General features: G+C 29.9%; 1 long non-coding RNA gene across 1 annotated transcript; it reads left to right on the forward strand.

The window, feature by feature from the left end:
• Positions 1 to 6,741: 6,741 nt before the first annotated feature.
• LOC149237619 (uncharacterized) lies at positions 6,742 to 7,780 on the forward strand. Its single transcript, XR_016245299.1, has 2 exons — positions 6,742 to 6,902; positions 7,554 to 7,780. It is a non-coding gene; the product is annotated as an uncharacterized LOC149237619 (long non-coding RNA).
• The last annotated feature ends 751 nt before the right edge of the window (positions 7,781 to 8,531 follow it).

An 8,531-nucleotide genomic window follows, 5' to 3' on the forward strand; every position in this document is an offset into this window, starting at 1 on the left:
ATTATATTTATGTGATGGATATGGAAGACAATTATCTAAATGGTTCTACTCACAAAAGCCTCCATTCCTATATTTTAACCCTATATGGAAGAGATATTGCAAGCAACGTTCACTTACTTGAATTCTTGCGCTTACACATATGGAAGAGAGAATTTCATCTAACATTTATAGAACATTGTAGGAATTGTATACCCCTATTAAATTATATTCCCTTCATTTGTTTTTCCTGATGATGAACCACATTGGTTGGTTCAAAATGTGTCAATAATCAATATATTTACGTGATGGATCCAGAAAATAATTATGTAAATAATTCTACTCACAAAAGCCGCCATTCAGATATATTAAATGATATTATTTTACACTTAAAATTTATTTGTAGTGTAATATCATTTTAGTTATACTAGCATAGATCCATCTTAACTCCAAATCTATCAAGCGCCTAGAGGGGTCAAATCTCTTAAGGTGCAAACTTTTCCTCAAGCTTTAGACTCAAAAAAGAGGTTTGGCCCTTGAGAGATTTGATCCCTCTCACCGCTTGATAGATTCAACATTAACTCTAGATATACCAAATGTTGAAAGGAATCAAATCCCTTGGTATTTTAGTAAATCCTAAGTTAATATGGATCTAGGATGGTATTTTAGTTACGTGAGAGGCCCTCTCTAGCCCAATATGGTAGATATGTTATAATGTAATGTAATGTAAATATTTAACTTGGTAAAAAAAATAATAACCCTATGTATTTATTTTTTCAATGTGGTTCAAGGATACTAGAGATCTGTGGCCACTATCTCCATGGACACTATCTAAGCAGATATACTCAAGCAGTCACTTCCATGAGAAACCCTAAAAGTGTCGTGGAGAATTATTGTCCTCAAGGGTCGCTTCCATGAGAAACCAAGTGTCGTGGAGAATTGTCTACTCAAAGGGGTCACTTCCATGAGAAACCCTAAAATTGTCGTGGAGAATTATTGTCCTGAGGGGTCACTTCCATGAGAAACCAAGTGTCGTGGAGAATTGTCCTTGTGAACTTCGATTAGCAAGGTGAGTTAACAATGAGAACTAGACTAGTTTAGCTAACCCTTGGGCTAATAATAACCCTACGTTAAATAAAAATCTACGTTGTTATTTTTTATTATTAATTTATGTTGGGCAGTTATGGTAAACTTGGCTTGGCCAAATTAGTCATGGTTTTGATCTCCAGGTTTATTACAACATATGGTATTCACCCATGGTATTTGTGTGGAATATATCCTATCTAAGGGGGGAATTAATGCAACCTAGATTTATCTTAACCACGGAGCTCCATGTTTATTAGAACATATGGTATTCACCCATTGTATTCTTGTGGAATATATCCTTTCTAAAGGGGGAATTAATGCAACTTAGATTTATATTAACTATGGATCAGGTTTATTAGAACATATGGTATTCACCCATGGTATTCATGTGGAATATATCCTATCTAAAGGGGGAATTAATGCAACCTAGATTTATCTTAACTACAAAGCTCCATATTTATTAGAACATATGGTATTCACCCATGGTATTCTTGTGGAATATATCCTTTTTAAAGGGGGAATTAATGCAACCTAGATTTATCTTAACTATGGATCTATCGAGTGTTGAGAGGCATCTCAAAATATTTGCATTTCACAGGATATTATTCCTCGTGGATCTAGTCTAGTAAATAAAAACATAAATCCTAGTTCATAGTATAATATGATATTTTTATATTATATTATTATAAATCATATTCCAAATCAACATCTATCTATGTATTTAAAAATATTACTTACCTAAATATAGTTAAATTACAATTAATTATTATAATATTTTATATGCTTTTATTTTAAGATTATAATTTTTTTTCAAATATAACTCTTACTCATATATATGTGTGTGTGTGTGTGTGTGTGAGAGAGAGAGAGAGAGAGAGAGAGAGAGAGAGAGAGAACCTATGGTATTCATGTGGAATATATCCTATTTAAAGGGGGAATTAATGCTACCGAGATTCATCTTAACTATGGATCTACCAAGTGCCGAGATTCATCTTAACTATGGATCTACCAACTGTCAAATCTTTTGCATCTCAAGATATTTGCATTTCAAAAGATTTTATCCTTCTCGACACTTGGTAGATCTAAAGGTAAGATGGATCTAGTATGGTAAATAAAAATCTAACTTATAAATCATATCCTAAATAAACATCTATATATATAATTAAAAATACTACTTACTAAATATAATTAAATTATAATAGTTATTATAATATTTATATATTTTTATTTTAAGATTATAATATTTTTCAAATATAACTCTCACTTATATCAATATATATATATAGTATATTATAGACTATAATATTAGCATTATATATTTATATTTATATTTATGGTCTATATTGATATTGTATTATATTATGAATCACATTTGAAAACAAACACATATGTATATCACCAATTTAAATCCATCTAAATCCCTCGTAACTTAAATTACTTAATTCTGCATAACTTAAATTAATTTTTTTTCCTTTACATAAACTTGATATAGAACTATGACATTAAAATATTTTATTTATGACTAACAAAAGAATGTATATAACTTTTATTGATATATTTTTATTTAACTATTACTTGACACCTAAACATTAGATATCATGTGACATTAATTACATTATTTCTACATTGCATTATCAATTCTATATTAAGGGATTACATAACTCTTTAATATTAAAAAGTTTTTTTTTTTTTTAATTCTCTATATAAAGTGGATGTAAAATAAAGTGGAAATTGAAGTATTTTATTTATGGTTGACATTGATTTACTTTTTATTACTAATTTTTTAATTTGTTGTTGTAACACTCACAACTCCATAGATTTTAAGATATTGAAAGAAATCATTTTAATTGTTTTGTTCTTAAAAAATATCCATATTTAATAATCATGAACAATTTTGGGAATTTATGGGGAAAAGACCCAAGAAGCACTTTTCAACTACTAGAGAGTTGTAGATAGTTCCTCTTTTCTCTCTCCATGGAGATAAAGGATCTTAGTGGGAAAAGGAGCCAAGGAAGGCAAAGGGGAGAGGCTGGAGGCATGTAAAGAAAGAAAGAAAAGAGGAGATAGGACACTACCTACAAGGTATTCTTAAGTTGGACTAAGAGCGAGTGGAAGCCCTGAAAAGCTTATATCACATTGAGTCTCAGGGTGGACTAAGCAGTCTTGACACCCATTGACACTAACGTATGAGACATTGTCTAAGTTGTTGTTCTGGAAGTGAAAAGGCTCACGGGAAAGTTGGACGCAATTTCCAACTTCGAAGGTTGGGAGTTGCAGTCTTCCCTAGAGAAATTTCCAGACTGTTGAAATTCAAATGAGTGCTCTTCACTAATGAAAACCCTCCACTACACATAATAAATGGTAGGAACTGCAAGTCATGGTTTTGAAAAAGAATTAGATGTTTTTCCTACTTTGTTACAGTTATATCTTTTAAGGAAAATATTGTTGCATTTCTTTCTGTGGGGTATTCAATTGGTAATGGAATGGTTGTAACTATGTTACTATTTATTTTGATTTATGGTTATAGTATAAAGACTGATTTTTCTTACTGTATGACAACACTTTAAAATAATTTGTTAACTAAACTCCCTAATTGAGCCCTTAGTCCATATGGAAGGAAATAAGTAGAGAAATAGTGGGCATTGATAACTGGTTCTTAGGGAATTAAATTCCAATGATGTTGCGAAACTTACACCAAAAAAGGTCATGATGAGGAGAATGTACATAACAACGATAACTGAGACATCGAGGGTTGCATCCCTAAAAGCAAATGACTTGGAATTACAAGAAACAAACAAATATAACATATGGTAATTGTAAACCATGGTCACACAAATAGATGTGTAGCACTTGAAGAAAAATCTTTGAACAAATAAAACACTATATAGAGAAATAAGAAAAGTTAAGTAAAATTACTTTCTCCAGAATCTAATGTAACCTCAATATTTTTAATGTAAAAGAATGGCATTAAACTGTAAACTATTTGAGTAATGTCAAAATCAGCTTAGACTCGGGAAAACCAAGCTTAGTCAGTATCGAGGAACTAGACTAAACTTACACGGCCAAAATTGGACATTGAACAATGGAGCATTCCATATGAAACATGGTATAATAATACTACACACAGTTAAACTAAAACTGAGAAGCGCTAACTAGTAGAAGTCTCAAAACATATATATATATACTCATTGACATTCAAACGTATAAAAGAAAACACCTTTTCATTAACAAGAGGCAGTGGAATTACTTTCTCAGCATATAAATTCACTAAACCCTATTGCAATAACATGTACAATAACCATAGTAATTTTAATAATTAATTATAGGCCGGGTAGAATCCCTATTTCGGAAATGTTCAATGCCTAATTAAGAGGCCTCTTGCAAACATCAAACCCTAATACTCTAAAACTAATCAGTAGCTCACAGTCATTTCTCAACCTCCTAAAAACTCGAAGACTTTTGTTGCATTTAAGAACATAAAGCCTAGCTTCAAGTGCTGAAAGAGAAAAAACCCAAAACCAGAATGAGAGTAAAAGAAACCTGGAAGCAGAGAAAGAGCTTAAGGGTCATTGGTTTAGCCTCGTTAACTTTCCACTCTAGCCATGACCGTAACCAATATTGAATGGTGAGAGGATTGAAGAAACTAATGTGCAAAAGAAACCAAGTTAGGTTTCAATCATGAGCAACCTGATTAACAAGTGTTTTATATAAAAGAAAAGAGGCTCGAAGCCTACCTGCACGAATCTGTAGTCAAAACTAAGGACCTTCCAATCTAAGGCGAGAAGTCTCAAAATCAATTAAACCCAATAATTACAATCAAGATAACAACAAATCCACCTGGAATTAGGGGTTACCTATTTCAAACTAGAGGAAATGGCTGGATTGAGTAAAAATCGAGATTTTCCATGGAAACCTTAAGTCTAAATTACCTATGGGAAAGAAATGGAAACAAGACCCTAATTTTACCATTGGAATGCCCTCAAACCCACTAAACCATTTGCAGTAAAGTAGATCAACGCTTCAGAGCAAACTTTACAGCCTCCCTGGTATGCAAAGTCGGGAAACCGTAAGGTGGTTGTTTAGCCATATCACTAGACCTAGGAGGATACAAATGACGGATGTCTAGGCAAGCGAAGACGATGGTTACATGAACTACTTGTATAGTGGAGTGGTACCATTGGATCTAACCCTAAACACATTGACGATGGAGATATGTTATAAGTGTCCCAGGTTGGGATTAGGGATAATGCACTTGTTTGTAGCTAGATGTGAGACAATATAATATGACCTAGCACCAATCCAACACTGGGTCATAATATTATATGTAGTGATAAATATGAACTGTGTAACAAAGCACTTTATAAACAAATTAATGTGCCTTGGGGACTCTCTAATGTTTTTATGTATTTCTAATGGTAAAGTTTCTATACCTATCTAAATATAGTAAAATAAAAATAAAAAACATTTTGGTGTCATTTTGGGTAAGGGTGTTATCTATATATAGGTCTGTTGGGGTAAGTATATTAGAGTTATTATCATATTATTTTATTATTTTAAAATGTAAATATCTTCCTCATATTGAGTGGAGTTGTAGAAAATGCAATAATAAACAATACTTACATTAACATATTAAAAGATAGTAATAACAAAAAAAACAATGTTAATTTTCAGTTTACTTTTAAACCAAATTTATATAGAGAACTAAAGTAATTGAAAGTAAATAAGAAGCAATTTATATTTGAGTAAAAGAAAAGAGGAAATGCTTAGTTCTTTTACTTCTTAATATGGAGTTGACACATGACATGTAAAAATAATATTATTGATATTACATTATATCTAATATATTATATGCTTAAATAAGATGTAAAATTTAAGACAACAAAATATTAATAATATAAAAATATTTTAATGAAGGATAAATAAAATATTAGAGTATCCAATTAAATAACATAATTTTATATTTCAAAAATAATTATCATTTATATTTTCATAAATCAAAATATAACTCTCCATAAAATAATATAATATAATAATATTATATTTCAAATCACATTCTAATAATTAAAATTTTTATTACTTACTTAAATATAATTAATTATTATAATATTTCATATATTTTTTATTTTAATACTATAATTAAATATACCCATATATATATATAACTTAAATTACTTATAAATTTAATATAAAACTTTATTATTTAATATAGACATTCAGATATTTTATTTATCTTATTTATTAATAAAAATATTTACCTATTTTATTTATATTATTTACTAATAACACTAAAATGATTTTCTTAAATTAATATATCATCTCCATATACAATAGATTAGACTACATAATATGAAGTATATCTCATATTATTGTTACATCATACATATCAACCCCATAAGCAAGTAACTACATAGCTCATTAATATTAAAGAATAATTTTTTCCCGTTACTTTTAACCACTTTACCGGGATGTAACACCTGCATGTAAAATTAAAACTCCATAGGCAAGTATTGACTTCTTTTAATTTGTTAATTTAATGGTCACAATAAAGATTTAAAAATCCATATTCCATATATATTTAATTGCTGCAACTCCGACCTTATATCTATTAAATACTTTCATTCCTGCAATTCCCACCCTATATCTATTCAATACTTTCTCATTTCTCGTGCTTCATTTCTTTCTGGAATATTTTTGGTCGATACCAATGGCTTCAAAGCTCGTAGCAGTGTTGGGTATTTGCATTTTAGCCCTTTTCCTGCTATCTCAGGAAACAGCCATAGGCGAAGATGGTGACTCTAGAAACAAGGTCGAAAATCTGCAGGCAACGCCTATGTCATCAGGTAATATCCACTGTATCCACTGAATTATTGTTGGCCCCTTTTTTTTTTTTTGTAGTCTATGGAGGTTGGTTCGAGGAACTGTTCTGATAGTTAAAAGTGGCTGGAATCTAGGTTAAAAAATTCAAAAAGTTTCATAGATGTAGTGTTTGAATCTTTTTCAGTAGGGGAGAAGCATTCCAGCTGAAGAATCATCATACAACATATATCGCAGAAGCCAGCAGATTTCATCATACAACATTTGAATCATATTTTTGATGGTGAAAATAGATTCAGCACCATCAAAAAGATCTTGCACACTTAAAATTATAAATTTTAATAGCTTTTACTTAGATTTACTATACAATTTTTTTTCAAAATATAACCAGAATTTCCATAACTTTTAAAACAAAAAAACATAATTTTTAAACTACACTTTTTCTGGTTAAGCAAAGTCCCAAAAGCTTACTAAAAATGTTGTATAATTTTAATAAAATTTTATTATAGTTTTGTTTTTTAAATGTTCAAGGTTTTTGAATAAATATATAAACCAGAGGAGGATTCGTACTTCAAGCTTATGATTTTAAACCATCCAATTTGAAAAAAATAAAACAAACTGTAAAAAAATATATATTTTTTACTGATTGTAAAATTGTTTGATGTGTGTGTTTGTAGGGCCGGCAGTGCCCCTCAGGAAGGTTCAGTATTTGCAGTGCCCGAATGGATGTTGCCGTGGGATTGAATCATTTGGGTGCATCCAATGCTGCTAGTAACAGCGAAGACGCTCGTTATATGCCTAAGTCATAGCCATGTATCTACGCCAAGTCATAGCGTTGTATCTGGTTGAAGCCAGACTCCATTACTGTTTATGTTTGTTTGGGAGCACCAGTGCAGTGGTTTAATTTTATGGCATGCCTTGGCCATGTTGATACTGATTTGTTAAATGTTTTAATGTTAATTTTCATGTGATGATGATAAGTTTTTGGCTATTTTGATAATTGGTTTTTAAATATTTTAACATTTATTTGTTCAGTTTTAAATAGTTTTAAGTATGGTATTTTAGTTATGATTTTTTATTTAGATTTAGAATCTTGCAAGATTGGTTATTAAATATTTTAATGTTTATTTGTTGGGTTTTTAAATAGTTCTAAGTTTTGTATTTTAGTTATGGTTTTTTATTAAGATTCAGGGTTTTAAGAGAAATTTGTTGGTATGGTTAGTTGTGAGGTTGTTTGGTCGAAGAATCTTGATTTAATTTTATGGCATGCCTTCGCCACTTTGATACTAATTTGTTAAATGTTAGTTTTGTGTGATTAGGATAAGCTTTGGCTATTTTGATGATTGGTTATTAAATATTTTAATGTTTATTTTTCAGTTTGAAATAGTTCTAAGTATTGTATTTTAGTTATGATTTTTTTATTTAGATTCAAAATCTGGTTATTAAATTTTTAATGTTTATTTGTTGGGTTTTTAAATAGTTTAAAGTATTGTATTTTAGTTAGGGTTTTCTATTAAGATTCAGGGTCTTAAGAGAAATTTGTTGGTATGGTTAGTTGTGAGGTTGTTTGGTTGAAGAATCTTGATTTAATTTTATGGCATGCATTGGCCACTTTGATACTGATTTGTTAAATGTTAGTTTTTGTGTGATTATGA

The sequence above is a fragment of the Pinus tabuliformis genome, chromosome 8 (genome assembly GCF_031772625.1).
Source record: "Pinus tabuliformis cultivar Carrire ecotype Pingquan chromosome 8, CPIR1, whole genome shotgun sequence".
Lineage (NCBI taxonomy): Eukaryota > Viridiplantae > Streptophyta > Pinopsida > Pinales > Pinaceae > Pinus > Pinus tabuliformis.